We start from the raw sequence: 17639 nt of genomic DNA on the forward strand, positions 1-17639 counted from the left end.
ATTTTGATTTAATGAAGTATGATCTATAAAAGCAAAGAAAAAGAAAAGAAAAAAGAAAACTTTCGCAATGGCTTGGCTGAGAGAGCTCTTGCATCTCCAATAGCAGTTTGGGAAGAAGAATTCCTAATAGTCTTGTTGCAAGGGGAGCACAGTCTATCTATACCCCTCTTTCTCCATCAGGATTGCCACCGCCGGCTGGGCATTCTGTTTGACGGCAAAGAAACGCTGTCAGAGAGATTCAACAGATTTGCAAACTTTGAGCCTGTTGAAAACAATCCATGCTATAACGTGCTCTTTCTTTTTCTCACAACTCCTACAGGAGCAGCGGCAAAGACAGCTTGAATGCAAACAGAGAGACGGATTCCTAATAACAGTTGCCAAAACCAAGCTGTATCTCTCTCGTTTCACCGCAACTCTACTCTGGTGCCCACCTCTTCCATCATATACCCATCTTTGAAAACACAAATGCATCTCAGTTATTTAGTCTGAAGTTTAGAACCCCCTTGTGCCTCCTCCTCGGTGCACCCCTCCCAAGTTTAAATGAGTGCAGCTGGTTCCTCACCGGATTTTACTGGGGCTATATTAACAACATATTGGGTTACAATGCCATTTGTTGTGCAAGAGGAAAACAACTGTTGAAAATGCGATCACTTATACCGTCGATAATTTCTAGCTTTCTTCACATTTTCTTAAAATAGATAATCTGGCTTTAAAATATGTTTCTTTTGTTGTTAGAAATTATACAGCTATTGAGAGACAAGCAAACATGCATTTAGGACAAAAATGGATTGCTAATCAACAGTGATTTTAATTTTTCAGTTTTGATCAGTATCACCATGACTACTATCACTAACACTCGATATTAAATAGAAGTCAACATGTCTTAAAATTAGATCTATTTAAGTACCCAGTCACTATCTAATATGCCTTAGAATAGGCACCAGGGGTTGATGGAATTACCAAATGCTTTTTGGATTCTGTTTTCCTTTTCCCAAAGAAAATGAAGTTGTCAGTGATCACCGCAATCTCCTTGTCCTGATCCTCATATTTGTACCATGGCGTTTAATCCAGCGGGTGAATGGCAATGCAGTTTTCAAATCTAAGCCTTAGATGCATTATCCCAGCCCCAGTAGGTGGATGCAAGATATAATTCTTTCCATGAAGAAAGAGAAAGAAAAAACTGGTATTCACGCAACCAACTCAGAGAGCCTGGATATATGTACATGCGTAATTACCAGGACACATTTTGAAATAGCACTGAGCTCTAAAGTCAGCGAGGTATTATTCTTGCATGCCTGAATCATAAAGTCATCATCTACCAAGATAAAAGAGAATATGGGCATATGGGAATGAGCAGAGAGGAACATATGGATCACAAATATTTTTGTAACTGATTAAAATTGTTCTCTTTGCTAAGAAAGCAGTGCCAGGAAACCAACCCTACTCTAGCTTTCTGTTCACCAAGCTAACCTGACTCTTCCCCTCCATTTAATCTTAATCTGTTCCAATTTCTCCTATTTCACAAAGACGCAAAACTATTTTTAACAAATATCTTTCATCCAACATGTGGCTAATAGATATTCTGCCAAGTTTCAATTGTTATAGTTGGAGGGGTCGAGAGAGAAAGAGGAGATTCTATACAAAAGCACAAAATAAAAGTCACTGTAGTTCTCTCAGTGGAAACAATGTTTTAACCACAATTTAGGGGGTAATATTCAGGAAATGCAATCACTTACAAGACAAGATATAGGAAATTGATCAACGGTGCTGTCAGCTGTTTACAATAAGTAGAATAATTACCATTTCACATTACATTTATGCTATTTCTTATTTCTTTAGCTTACTTTAGAGTTGAAAATGGTAGTAATTGTGGGATTGTGGAGATGAGAAAGAGAGGGAGAGAGGAGAAAGGCACAATACAAAATAGTAAATATTCTGTCTTTCATCACCACCAACAAAATAGGTGTGTCTTAAGTATGTATGTGTGTGTGTGTTACGTATATTAATCATTGGGCTGTCATGTGGAAAAAGAGAGATGAGGATTTCATTCAAATTTCAGTAGTGACTTGTTTCTCAAGGGACATCTAAAATGGGAAATTAAAGTTGAATTCCATTAGCAAGTTGGGAGGGTCACTTTATTAATCACTTTCCTCACAATCTTTTTACTAAAAATTAACGGAGGATGATTAATTTCATCCTAAATCAGCATAGGTACTTTATGACGAAATAATGCAATCAAAGTTGACTCATTTGAACAACTGAACTATTTCTCCCATATGCACTGTTCCTTCTTTTCTCAGCTGGTCATAGCCCTGCAAATGTAAGCCACCAGCAAATTGTGGTGATGTTAGTGATTTGTCAATTTGCTGCAACACCTTATAGACCCAAGACCCATCCTATTCTCAAAACAGTTATTATGTTAAAGTTTAAAACATATTTTGAACATTTAAGATTAAGTTTAAAGAGGAAAAATAAAAGGTAATTGGAATGTAATCCTTTCAGAAATGAAAGCAACCATGGCATGAATGGAGTGTACAGACTAATATGTTCAGCAAGTTTAAAATTTTCCCCAGGTGACAAAAAAAATCAATAAGAAATTTTCAAGTTTAATTTCCCAAAGAAAATCTACTTCTTCAAAGCATGCACAAGAAACACTCAACCAGGAGCTCTACTCGCTAATAAACTCTTTTTGGTCAACCCAATGTATAAGCATTCTGTAAGATCCTTGAGCCACCTATGCAAATGCCAAAATTACCAGACAACTGCTTTGGAGGAAGAACTCAGTGCGATATTTCAGAAAAGGAACTTTCATACCAGGGTTTTAGGGGATGGAAATATTTTACATGAATATTCTTATTTGAGCTTTAAGAGCTAGGCAGTTTGTGAACATATAGTAGCTCATATGTGGAATATCACTTTTTCTTCTTTAACTATTATAGTAACCTGGACAAAAACATAATCTAGATCAACATTTAGCAGAATTTTAGTAATGGAAATAACTGATGTCAAAAGTTTGGACATAAGAACAGCCCCACGATAATCACGAGTGCCATTCAAAACTGAAAGGTCTGATCTCAATAAAAAACATCCAAAGGAGAAAAGCAAATGTTTCAATTCTCCATTCTTATAGCAAGTCTTTATGGAACCTCTACTATGTGCAAGGATGTTCTACATTATGACATGATACCCAGGTCAACTAACACAATCTCAAAAAAATCTTTTTTCTAAAAATACATATTAAAAAAGTTAAGTACTTCTAGTTGGTCCACATGAGAAATTTTAAAGATAGATTAAATAATTTTATCTTTATCCTCCTCCTTTTAATTATTTATGAACTGGAAAATAAAAGTGGCTTCTGTTTTTATAATTCTTAAATGTTTTCTCAGTGTATGTCAAAGGCAAGAAGACATAAACTTGGGAGAAGTGTCAAAAGCACTACATCCTGGAATACATATTTGGATACCCCCTAGAGTGAACTAATTGATGAAAGTAATAAAGTGAAAGGGAGCAGGAAATGATCTTACATTTGGGTTCTAAAAAAAAAAACATTGCATCACTGAGCATTTTTAACTTAGACAAGAGAAGATTTAGGGAGGACAAAATAGCTATTTTCAAATGCTTACAGCATATTCAGAGAAAGAGGAACTGGCTTTGCTTGATGTTGCTCCAAAAGTTAGAAGGAGGAAAAAAACAAAACAAAACAGGGCTACTTTTTTAAACCTAGGACCACCATATGACCCAGTAATTCAACTCCTAGATATATATCCAAAAGAATTGAAAGCAAGGACTTGAACATATATTTGCACATTAATGCTTATGGTGGCATTATTCATAATGGCCAAAAAATGAAAACAACCCAAGTGTCCATCAACAGATAAACGGATGAACAAAATGTGGTACAGACATAACGATGGAATATTATTCAGCGTTAAAAAGGAATGGAATTCTGATACATGCTACAACATGGATGGACTTTGAAAACATTATGCTTAGTAAAATAAGTCAGACACAGAAGAACAAATCTTGTACAATTCCACTTACGTGAGGTACCCAGAATAGGCAAATTCATAGAGACAAAGTACAATAGAAGTTACCAGGGGCTAGAGGCAAGGAATAAAAGACATTGTGTAATTCGTACCAAGTTTTTGTCGGAGATAATGAAAAATTGTGGGTATAGATGTGGTGATGGTTACAAAATATTGTGAATGTATTTAATGCCACTGAATTACACTTAGGAATGGCTAAAATGATACAAATTGTATTATGTGTATTTTATCACAATAAAAAAGAAACTAAAAAAATTTTTGCTTCCTGAATATGATATAAATTAAAAGTAAACAAATCATTATACATACAACCAGATCTAAGGCAGAAAATGATAATGCAGGAGGAGGAACTGACAGTCTACTTTGCAAAATTTCTTCTGATATATTGATAACATATACTTGTGAAGACAAGTCCCATGGATGTAACCTGCCCTGGTTTGTACTTGACTCACACATGTATCCAATAAATGGGACCATCATCATCCTCATCACCATGTTAGCAGTCTTGTCTTTGGCAAGGTAAGTTGCTATTTAACCATCCAATTTGGACATTGCAAGAATAAAAAGTTTAGGGTGCAGTGTTCAGAGAAGCTTCCCCTGCTCCTCTACCAGAGTCAATGCATGCTTGGCCACTGTATTGTCATCCACAAAAGGGAACAGACACCATTTCTAACTGAAAAAGACAACTCTATCGATTTTTTTGCCCAAAGCTCACTCTGGGCACGATCTTAGTGCAATACAAACATCAGGCTGTCAGTAATCAGGATGAGGGAACTGGGTGTAACGGAGAAGATAATCAGTAGCTTTGTCACATCACGGGCTCAATTTTTTGTGTATTTTTTTTTTTATTGCAGATAAGGAGAATTTTCTGACCAAAATCAATGCCACAGAGAATAGGGCCAAAAGCACTGCTGCCATGTTAGAAAATAATCTAAGACTCGAGAAAGCATTGACGCTGGTTTTGGTTTGATTGTATGACCACTGGGGCTAGGCCTGGGATTTTTCAATAGTCTCAACTTTCATAACTCACGCAGGCTAATCACCACCTTATATTTCCTACCTCATTCTGTTAAGAATCTAGGCATGATTTATCCTTACACAGAGTAGCGTCATCAACCTCCTGCCAGGCGCAAACTTTAACAAAAAAAAAATTGTACAAGTACTCTGAGAACAACACAGCACCGCAAAGAACCTTAAAATCAGGTAGTCTGGCTGACATTAAATCCAGTGACTTGCACAAGATCCACAATCATACAGCGACAGAGCTAGGTCAAAAACATTGTTCTTTTGACTGAGGATCAGATCTCTTTTTAATACCCCGTGTTCCTCTGGTGATGGCTCTATTAGAAATTTAGACCAGGCACCTAATTTAAGCAATTAATTCCTCTCATATGAACCAGCAAATATGGCACAGAAACTTCACAAACACATCGTCTGGTGATGCTATGTGTGTTTCTTCCCTGATTTTATCCCTAACATCACATGGACGCATTCGGGTTTCTAGACATTATACTCAGTCTTTCTCTTTGAAAATCCTGAAAGCCCATAAGTCATGGCTATCAGAATGACCTAAATTTATCTGCTAGCTATCTGCCCAATTTCCTCCTTCCACTTCTGGAACTCATAGTGAACATCTTTCCAGAGACTATACGGGAAATCACACGCCTGCATGATTCCCAGATAAAGTGTGTCCAGGGTTTGCAGGAAGGTATTATAATTTTTTAATGTGGAACAATTTAATTAGAATCTATACTGGTGCCAGAACACATGCACCATTTAGAAACAAGTGTCTCCCTAATGGTCAAGCAAAAAGCCAGAATCTCAGACTTGGGGAGTAGCCTTGTCATGCCAAGTGTAACTAAAATAAATTGTCCAGGAACTTAAACAACACTGCTGGGAGCTTTCTGATAATGATACAACTTTGCTAAAACAAAAATATTCCTAAAAAGTTGGATCTTACAGGAATCCCATCGAGTTACACATTTATCCTAAATATTTCTCTCAATATCACTGTACTATGATCTCCTATGACAAGAAACATTATTTCAGGGATGCGGGATGATCAACTGAAGTGATGCTTTTGCTCGAGTATTACCAATCTTTCAGACACTGGAAAATTTGTATTCTAAATTCAGTTCAATGCCATATTTTAAAATGTCCTCTTTTTGGAGGTTCTGGCGGCTGAGAAGATAATCCATTATTTATTTTCAGTTATTTATATTGGAGACACCTTGTAATGGAACAAGGATTTATCACAAAATGCATATTTTCAACCCTGGCTTAAAGGATTCAAAATGATAAAAATTCATCATGAAGAGAAAAGGTACTTCAAAAAAAAAAAAGGGAGGGGAGAAATATTAATTTTTTTGGCATATCTGACATGAGCTCTTTTCTCCTTAATTTCTACAAGAAGTGAAAGAAGCATCTGTCATTTCAAAAACTATGAAACTTAACAAATGTGATGCAGTTAGAGGTGCTAGAGTGGGAGCTAAATGTTTGAGTCATTAAAACCTTTCTTGGAGAACAGAAGAAAAGAGGAGACATTTAGGTAAAATGAATAAAAGCAAAGATAAATTGATAAATTATTATCCTGTCAGATTTTTGAAATGGCGATAAAATTCACACTTTTTCCATATGTATATTAGGGAAAATAAGAGGGTTCCATTGCTATAATGTCTTTGTTTTCCCATATGTCGATGTGCGGTATTTGGTGCCCTAGAATCTGCATATTTCACACCTTGATGTTGCCAGAATTCTTATTAGCTAACATCATTACTAAACCTAATCAACATGAAAGTTTAAATTTTCCACCCTTGACCTCAGTTCTGCCCCCCTCTCACCAAAACAGCAGAAGAATGAAAAGATTTTTCAGGGGAGCAAAGGAATGGAAGGGTGCTTCCCCAAAATAAAAAGGCAAAATGTGGGTCTTAAAAGTCTACAACGGTAGGAGGAATGTTCTTCTAGTCCCAAAAGGGAGGGAGAGAGGCAGGAGAGAGAGATTTAGCAGAAATGGATGTATGCTGCCATCCCAAGTGTAGCACGTGGAATTTCAAGAGGCACAAACAAAGGTAGTCGCTGGTTATGTAGGGTAGCTCTGGGCTACAATTGTGTTAACATATTGGTAGCAAGTTCTTTCTGCGCGATACAGCAGCCACATCAAGCAATATTTTTATTGAGTATTTACTATGACACGGGTAATTTTGGACTGAGTGTTCTCCATAGGTTATTATACTTTATCAACTGTGCCATTCATTGCTAGCACATAAGGGGGAAGGTGGCAAGTTGCCTGCTTGTCCCATCTCTCTAGTGTTAAGTCAGCTGACTGTTGGCTCCTTCAGTCACTGGATCACCAGGTCTCAGCAATGCAAGGGAGTCATTCTTTCACAAGGCTCAAAAATTGAACCTAATAGTAAAAAGCCTTTTCCCTGCACTATTTTATAAGCTACACAATGATGGAGGAGACTTTTGCCTGTTGAGTGTTCCTCTGTGCTAACCCAGTGCTGAGAACAGTGCCTGACATATAGTAGGATCTGTTGCCTCAGTGAATGAAAGGAGGCGCCAAGCTCTAACTGGATCAAATCAGTGATGGCTGGGTGACTTTACTGTGTTTCTCCTTCCTCCACCTAAAAGGAAGGCATCTAATCACTCAGAGACCTAGTCACCAGTGTACCAAGGATCAAGGGAAAACATCCCACAGCCCCTAGAAGGTAAAAGGGTAAAACCATGACATGCTTCTGGATGTATAGATCTCAAGAAGCTTTTAGTCTGGCTGAGCTCTGTGATACTGGGCCTATCCATTCCAAGAGAGAGCCAAAGCTGACCTATTGAGTACCTACTGTATTTTGTCACTTTCTGGACAGGATACTAGAGACAAGGAAGAGATCGTGCTTGCCCAAAAGGAGCTACCAATCTAATTAGAGAATTCAACAGTCAAAGAAATTTAAGAGCAAAGCAATCCAGAGGACTAAAGCATATAGTGCAAACAATATACATTACTGCTCACCTTAGACTTAAGGCTTTCTCAAAGTCTTCCGTTCTCAAAGGCAAATTTTGAAAGCAATCTTACAGGAACTAGCAGATATAATGAACAGAAAATGGACACTGAGAAAGGCATTTTTCGCTAGAGACAAAAGGAGAGTACTGAACTCCTGAACTGAAGATGCACCCGCAGGTGAGTTTCTTCAGGCTGTTGGTAGTTTCTGAGTTTTCCCAAGAAAGTAATGGCAGCAATCAAATGCATTATTTATCATAATTAAACAGGCCAGATATGTAGGCTATGCTCACATTTCCAGGCTAAACATTTATCTAGGAATAGTGTCTCTCATTCCTCTCAAGCTCTACTCCTTTCAGTATGACAAGAAGTTTCTTCCGAGTGTTCACTCTGTCAGGTCTCACCTAAGTGTCATCTCCGCCTTCAGGAGGAAGTTCCACCCACCTCAGGCGCAATGGGTTCGTACCACAAACTGGAGGACAATATACCTTCATCATATGTGCCTACTCTTCCACTTTGTGAATGTGGGAGCATTTTCTCCCTTGTTTGGCTTTTCCTCTTTCTCTACATTGCCTAATAAAGTGTGACACAAAATTACACATCTACACCCCTGCACATGCAATCATGAAAATGAAAAAGCCACTGTGCTGAGATCAACATATTTGCTAGAGGAGAACCTAGGTGTTCCATAAATAATTCCTACTGTCCTCAGACTTTCTGTAAGAAGAGTCACTTGAAATGTAGGATAAATGAATTCATTTGACACTGGCATGTTTTTTGGTGGTGTTGTTCGAATGGGTAGCAGCATTGTGTTGGAATTTTTCCTCAGCACAATTAAACCTCCATAAAGTCTATTCAAATGGTGGATGTAGGAGGGTAAACAGCAACAAAACCACGACAGGATGTGTGTGAATGCACTGCAAGAATGCGAACTAGACAAAACTTTAAATTCCCTGGAGAGAGGGCCCTTGGGCCAGCGTATCTCAGACTGTTGATATTGCTTAACACATAGCAGGAACCAGTTTGTTGAAAGGAGAAACGGATATGTTCCTGGGAGGGAAACAATTTCAGGAACCTTGCAACATATTGGTGGAGGAGAATCTGTGTTTTTGTAGTGTCCAGAGCTTGGCTGGAAGGGAATTTCCTACTTAAGACATATGAATGGTGTGTGCCTGTTTGCGTTGGGCAGCGCTCCAGCTCTGGGGCCATCTGTGGCAATGCTGATTGGATCCCAGATGCCTTACTTGGAAAGTAACTTAAAGGGAGCATGTGGTTGGTCATTTGAAAGGGAGGGGCCTGCCTGCCACCATTCAATGTCAGAATTGCAATCCCATGACCACTCTCAACCTCAAAAGCCTGGCCAAGCACAATGATGTCTACCCCCCTCTCCCTGTTCCAAGCCTGACTCTATGTAAAGCTCTTTAAAAAAAAAAAAATCCTCGCTTCAAGGTACAGTTGAAGATTTAGTTGAGTTCAAGGCTACAAGCATTCTGCTCTGATGGACTCTCCTACGTGGGTGCTCCCCGTTCAAACTTTCCAAGAAGACCCTTCAATCCTGGGAAACTTGGGTCAGGGAAAATGGGTGTCTTCTTTTGGTAATTCTCTATATTTCAAATATCCGATATATTTTGATAATCTTATAAAAATATAAGCTAGTGTAAGCTCTGTGAGTTATCAGAGCCCGCTACAGTTACCTGTTGCTAAAGAAAGGGAAAAAGCAGGTTCTCCAACCATTCTATATGAAAAACCTGAATCTACTGATGAAATTTAGGAAACACATGGCCAGTCTGGGCTTAGGTGTTGGGAGCTGTGATGTGTGGTTCCAGGGCCGAGTGGTCCCATGACTGCTGAAAGAATAGGGTTAATTTTGAGCAAGAATTCCCTGGGGAATCCTGATGGTGAAGTTTAGATTTGGGGTCGTTTTAGTCATAGATTCTATAATGCCTAAGCTAAGGGCCTGAAAGGGGCTACTAGCTTTGTACATGTGTGTGGTGATTAGAGCAAAATAGTCTTGAAGCTCACTCGCTTTTCAGAGACTTCAAGAAAGAAAACTGCTATTGGAGCCAGTGCAAACTGACAATTCAGGAAGAAAGACACAAGGCAAACACATCCACTTGGATGTCTTTAATGTGCAACCTTTCCCTTAAAAATCAAATGGGATATAGCATTCCTGCAACAAAGTAGGACACCCTGATGCCTGGAAACAGCTCTGGAAATCTAGTGTTGCACCAAAGAATGGAAACATAGGTGAATGCAATTGTTAAAAGTTTGCAAGAGTGTACATCCAGGCCACAGATGGAAATGGCCAGGGTGAAATTATCTAGGGAAGAGTCAAATCTATGATTTGACATATCACGGAAATGAACTATCTGTGAATCTTATATAATATGCAATACTTAGGTTTTGAGCGGCTGGCTTATTTATGATACCTTAAAGATTTTAAACATAGATAAGAAAGGAGAAGTTAGTAGTTGCATTCATAATATATAGCAAGGCATGTTCAGAAGTGGAAATTTTGGTTGGATATGGTCTCCTTAATAAAAGGTCCAAGGCCTAAACATTGGGAAAAATTATACAGGGGAAAAAAATCATAGCTTTTCTTTGCGCATAATGATAGTCTAGGAAGGGATGAAGGGAGGGAAGAAGAAATGAAGGATGAGGGGGAGGGTGGGAGGGAAGAAGGGAGGGAAGAAGGCAGGCCCAATTGTCCAAGAAAAACATGCACAATTAATACATATGTGAAAGTGAAACCTGGAATATTTAGAGGGATTCGTGATGAAGTTTGCAACAAAATTTAATTATCATTAATAAATTTAAAACTAGGAAGACAAAAAATGTCAATCACCTATTATTACTAGCATCTAAGCAGAGACAAGATTGTTCATCATGATAGATAAATAGTATGTTAGAAATAACTTTTCCCTACATTTATTAAATTATGATATATAGGAAAATGTGTTCTGCACTTTAAACAATTACACATTTTTGTGCGGAAAAGAAAGAAATTATAAAGAAAGTAAAGAATGCGATGGGATCCTGTAGCCTTCCAAAAGTCGTGCACATGATGACAAGAAAGATAATTTGAATCTGTAAGTACCACACAATTCTAAGCATGTTAACGTGAATGATTACTTTTAGCTTCACAAGATATTGTTAGTATCCTGATATAAATATTAAAAATTAAGATCTATATATATAGATAGACGGAAAAAGAGAGAGAGCACACGTGTACATAATTTGTACAATCCCAGGTCTGAAATCTTCTGTGGTCCAAAACTATCCTTGTCACCTGGCAGGTTGTTTTCAATTCTGGCAATGCTGGCTGCCTGCTGGAAACTCTGTGGCCTGACCATTCCTATGGCGGGCTTGGGCATGCCCACAGATGCCAATTCCAGGTCAGACCACAATTTTTCTAAACTTCAGAGACTCCAGCAGGAGCGAAAGGACAGTAACCCAGGAACAGAAAACCCTGGCTATTCCCTCCAGTGGCGATTCACTGGGCTCACCAAGATGCCAAACTTAAGATGACAGCAAAACTGAAAAACGCTGCCTGTCTAAATACTCCCGGCCTGCTGTATCCTTATGCATGAATCAGTCAGCCAATTCTGAAAGATTTTCATTTAAAAAAATGCTATGGTTATAAGCAAAAGCTGCCCTATCAACTGGCTTTCCCTAGGCACAAGCTGGCGGAGTGGCCTGGACGTTCTTGCAGATTTTGCGTCCTGGCAACATTATTAAAAACTGGATAGAAAAGTTAGGAAGCTTTCTCTTCAAAGGCATTATGAGGCAGTATTTTCACATATTTTATTTATTCAAAGGTTATATATGCAAACTTGGAGTAAGTTTATTCTGTTCATTGTTTTTCTTTTCTCCTTAAAACATTACAACTGAATTTTTGGGAAAAGTCTCTTGGTGAATTTTGAAAGATAATTTCAGTCTTTTCTTGAAATAAGCACTAGAGCAAAAGTTTGTTTTCCGACTGACAATAATAAGCTAATGATACTATATTTACCATGGCCTCTGTAGAGCGTACTCCCTAGCCAGTTGAATATAACCTCGCTGTAGATACACATTTGTACATAGACACACCTATGCACTCATACATACATCTGGGATATATATGAAGGATGCAATAAATACAATATTTATTAAAAGTAATATGTACAGCTTTTCCCAAAATAGGTTTTTAGGCTCCAAATTTTTCTCTTTTAGTAAAGATATACTCCCTAAAAAATGATCACTTCTATATTTAGGACTACTCCTCCCCCAAATGGATAAAAACAAAGTCAGAGATGATACAGGGATGCTCCAGTCTTCATTACTGGTATGCAATTGCTATAATCCCAGCATATGAAAGTCTGCTTTTTAAAAATCAGTGTCTATTCAAGAATGTATCAGCTGTCAAAATGCCTGCTCCGTTGCCAGCTTCCAGAGTGCATTATTTTGGAGTGCTGCTGTATGAATACCATTCAAAATTTCATAATAAATTAAGTTTCTGTGCATTATAATTTGCCATTTCAGACTAGATTACATTTTCCTTTAATTAACTACAAAGACTCTTACATTGCTTTCTTCTCTTCTTTGCATCCAGCACCTCTCCAAAGTGCATTAAGAAGTAAGCTGAGCTGTAGATGGAGCCTAGCTTCCAACAGACATTACAAAAAAGTCTGTTGCTTCTTTGGGAAGAATCTGTAAGTTTCTCTCTCTCACGTAAGTTCTTTAAAAACAGGGACTCTGCTTAGTTATTTATTTTTTTTTAGGAAGATTAGTCCTGAGCTAACTTCTGCAGCCAATCCTCCTCTTTTTGCTGAGGAAGACTGGCCCTGACCTAACATCCATACCAATCTTCCTCTACTTTATACGTGGGATGCCTACCACAGCATGGCTTGCCCAGCGGTGCTATGTCCACACAGGGGATCCGAACTAGCGAACCCCGGGCCGCGGAAGCGGAGTGTGTGCGCTTAACCGCTGTGCCACTGGGCCGGCCCCTGCTTATTTTTATTGTACTAAAACACCTGGCGTTCAGCAGTGGTTTGATGAAGCACTGATGTAATGAATTAACACATAAATTTAACAAGCCACGAGATTATGGTGCCCAGTTATAACGCAAAACCACTGAGGTCTCACTGCCAAATTAGCAATTATTTCCCCATTATCATTACCACTGCCATAAATCACATTGGTAAATAAAACTACTTTTACTATGATACAATTTGAGATTTTACATAAAAATAAATGTAAATGCTAACGTAAACAGAGCCAATTTAAAACAATTCCAATACATCTATTGGATACTCATGCTCTGCCTGACATTATTTGATTGAAAAATACAGGACAAAAGGATTAACTCTTAAATGCCCCTTGTTAGAGCGGAGGAAACTGAGTCACAGAGCCATTAGGTATCATGACCAAGATTTCACTCTAGGAAAGGATGGGGCCAGAGTTCCAATTCTGACGGGTCCCAGGACTTCAAATTTAACCACAACACTTTGAAATGAGTGAGTAAACCAGTCACCACATGCCAGACAATAAATAAAAAGGCCACACCAAAGTGTTGTCAGGGGTGACACGTAAGGTGGAACCACACGGGATATTTGAGGGTGTAGGCTTACGCTAGTCTTTGTAAATTTCCTCACATGAACCTGTTTTACTTTTATAATCAGAAGAAGTAAACATACAGATTGAGAAGGGTGAAAAAATAATGAATGAATTCAAATCAGCTATTTGCAGGGTTAATTGCACTGTGAAGCATGTTTGTGCTTGCAATGTAATTACCTATTTAATCAGAAAACATGAAAGTACAGACAATGCAAAGAATTGTTAATAAAACCAAAAGTAAAGAATAAGTACGTCTAATCAAATGTGCAATAAAAGGAATAAAGTATGTGAACAGGCATGTTTTAAATAAATGTCAAAGATAAAACAAAAGAAAAACACCCTACACACAAACCAAATTATTTAATAAAATTTTAAAAACTATTTTAATGACACCAAAAGAATCTCAAGACTACTTATATAAACATTTAAATTATCATAAAATATATGTTGTGCTTGGAATAAACATCAAAATCAAAACAACTTAAATGTATTAAAAGCAAAGTCAAGAACAATTAAAAGTCAGACTGGGCTAAAATTTCTTAAAAATTCAAGAATAGTTTTATATAGAGCCACTGCCTTGAATATTCTGTTCTAAGCTTACTTCCTTCTGTAAGGAATCAACCGAAAAGTTTTAGGGGAAATTAATAGGTTTTAGGGAGACCCTATAACTTCCTTAAAAGAAATGTGATTCCCTTCTGCTTCATAGGTTTGGATCCAGGGAAGGGTACATGAGTGACATCTGTAATCACTGACAGCGTTCTCCATATGTACTATCTACTAGTCCCTTTTACTGAGCAGGCCCCATATAAATTTTCACTTTTAAACAGCTCCCGCCTGCCGCCACTGTTCTCTGAGGGGCAAGGTTGGAGCCAAGGTTCTGAGAAGACAGGCAAAGATCAGTTGAGCTGTTACACTATGAGCAAGGATCTGGATGTTTTTTAAATCACAATAACACACAGAATCATCATTTTTCCTTTCAAAACCATAACAGGAAAAATTGAATAGCTTTCATTTGTTCGACATGCCCTTGATAAACATCTTACTAGGACAGGGGGTGCAAAATGACGAGAATACAGCCCCCTCTCAAGGGGTACCCAGTCTTGTGGCGGAAGTTGAATTAATTGTTTAAAAAATTGGGTAGAGTTCATTAAGCGGCTCTTTATCAACAATATTGCTTTTACATAGGGGGATAGTTTCGAGAACTCATGTGACGTTTACCCAGAGAATTTTTTTCATGTATCTCCAATAAAGAAAATAACTAACTCCTGAATATTTAAGATCTCTTCTCACCAAATGATACATTTACATTACATAAAACAACTCTATATTAGGCCGTTTGAAAAGACCTCTCAACTATTGCTATGTAGAAATAGATACATAGATCTGCGTGTGCGTGTTATCTAAGTACATGCTTTGATTCTGTACATTCTTTTAGGGGGCCCACGTATAGCATTTGCCCAGAACTTTCCCCTTACTTCAACTTCTTTACATCCCCAAAACTTAAGCTCCCATAATCTGATATACGAGATTTCTTTTCTTCAGTTAGCTTATTAAATGAATAAACAAATAAACAAAAAACTTAGGCCAAGGGCAACGACAATGTCCAAAATCACATATCTATCTTTGTAAAGGCCACACAACTAGGTTCTTCTTGCTGTTAGTCCAGCATCCTTTCCAAGATGCTTTTGTCCATATTGTAGAGAGACAAGAATATAAACCAAAATATGCTCATATCAAAGACACACATTCTGAGTTAGGATGGTACTCTCTGCTTTATCTTTCAAAATAATTCCTTTAAGATCTGCAAATCCGTTGACCCTAAAAGACTATAAGTCTTTTGCCTTTTTCACTGACCTAAAATTGCTCATGTAATCTGAATGTCGGAGAAGTGTCACTTAAATTAGGCCACATACACACACACAAATAGCAGGTGGGTTAAGTCACTCAGAATGTACAAGTGACACTCCTCTCAGGCCCCTCCCCAAATGCCAGATCAGGCCACATTGCAGCCTGGAGTTGGTTCCAGCTCAGAGAACAGAGTAGCAGCTGCTGGAAGTTGGCTGCAGCTCAAGTCTCAGCTGTATTCTTGGCCTCCTGCCTCCTCCAAGCACTTACTAGGGGCGGGTGGCCAAGGAAACAGCTGAGCCCCCACCTCAAAGAGGAAATGCAACCGCCACAACCCCCACCGCCACCTGCTCTGGGGCCAAGCAACCAACAAATTCCTGCTCGATTCGCAGGAGCAAAGTGGACTGCTGATTCACTCCTTGGCATGCCAGGGCTGTTCTTCTCAGGACAGATCCTGGCAAAGGCAGGGCCTAACGGGGTTGGGACATGATCCTGAATGCTTAGGCAGACCTACCTGGTGACCTCAACTTGCAAAGGAGTCAGAAATGGTTTGGATATTCACGTCACAGGGTTCTAATAAGATCCCCAACATTGCTTTTGAAACTCTCTGTAGAATTTCCTTAAGATATTCCTTTCCTAAACAGAAATTTTGATTTGGGTTTTATGTTGGGCTGAAATATTGCTGAGAGCACAGGAGGCTGGCAGGTCACTTCCACGTCCACCAATTTCCAGGAGGCCCCTCAGCACAATATAATTACGAAAATGAAGCAAACACGTGAACTGTCCTGCACCTTTCTTGGCCTGACCCACAGCATGGCCTTATTGGGTGCTACGGAATATTGAGACAGCCTCAAGCATCGACACACATTCCAGGTTCAAATACAATTCCCACAGCCAAACTACAGAGCCAGGACAGTGGAAATGTGAGTGGATGGCTCGGCACTGCTCTGAAGGTCCGTGGGGGTAGGTACACTGCTTCCCAGAAGCACGGCTCTGATAGCTTCAACAGCACTCACGTCAGTGCTATTAAGAGACATTCATGACTTCAAACATTGTGAAATCTCACCCTACTCTGAGGACACATCCGTCCGGATCTATCTCAGATCAACACAGGAGGCGATGCTTTATGCTATTAAAACTTCCTCCGGAATGAGGAGGGCAAAATATTGACATGCCGTGATGCGTACCTGGGGGTTTGTTACTCAGTTATCTGTATTTTGTGCATGTTTTGAAAATTCCATAATAAAAAGTTTAATGTATAACATTTTCTCTGGGATTAAATCATCTTCAGATACAAATACTATGCACCAAAACTGGGCTTCAGTCCAGATGGGAGAGACTCTGATTTGTTGATGATGGACTATTATTTCCAGGGAGACTGAGAGAGGTTTGAAAACCTCTTTGAGACTGCAGCTTCTTTGAAAAAACCGACCCACATCAAGTAAAGCTTTTCTCCCCAGGAGTGAGGCAAGACAATTTTTATCCAACAGTGGGATAGGATTTGAGATACACTTGCGCTAGGGTATCATGGTGTTAATTTTTTACCTTTCTGGTCAATCTCAGTAGTAGACACAGATCCCCCTTCTAGAAGGACTTGGTACCTCTTGAGGGATCATTTCAGCTGCAGAGAGCTGAGTCACCCAAAGCCATCCTCATTCCTAGGGTAGTCCACATTCAACAACTGATTGAAGTGGGAGTAAAAGTCTTGGCCATCTCAACCCTAGCAAGACAGTCTGAAGGCCATTCCAGCTGCAGAGCAGCCCATGGAGCTGACCAAGGCTGTTCTCATGCTTTGGCCTGAGCTGTGGTTTACCTTCTCCCTCTGCCCACTCCTGCTCCCTTCCCTCCCTCCCCATGGTGTTGGTTCCAAGAACAGTAAACATCCCGTACACTGAACTCCAGGGTCAGCTTCCCGGAACCCTACTTGCAGCATCCGTTCGGAAGGTTGCAGTTGCATTTTGGTGGTAATAAAACCCAGGTGAAGAATCACTGGTTGGCTTAAAACACTCCTTAGCTCCTCTAAGTCACCTCCTCTAACCCCGACACCTCATTCCTCACCCAAACCTTGCAATATTTAAAAAGATATTAAAACTTGTACATACAATATGTACTTGTATGCAAATGCATGCTTCTGAGTTACTAGTTTTCATATCACCACA

General features: G+C 39.0%; 1 protein-coding gene across 3 annotated transcripts in view; it reads right to left on the reverse strand.

Moving 5' to 3' along the window:
- ARPP21 (cAMP regulated phosphoprotein 21) overlaps positions 1-17639 on the reverse strand; it is a 151633-nt gene that overhangs the window by 109728 nt on the left and 24266 nt on the right. The window lies entirely within an intron of this gene.

Source organism: Equus quagga, chromosome 1 (genome assembly GCF_021613505.1).
Source record: "Equus quagga isolate Etosha38 chromosome 1, UCLA_HA_Equagga_1.0, whole genome shotgun sequence".
Taxonomy (NCBI): Eukaryota; Metazoa; Chordata; class Mammalia; order Perissodactyla; family Equidae; genus Equus; species Equus quagga.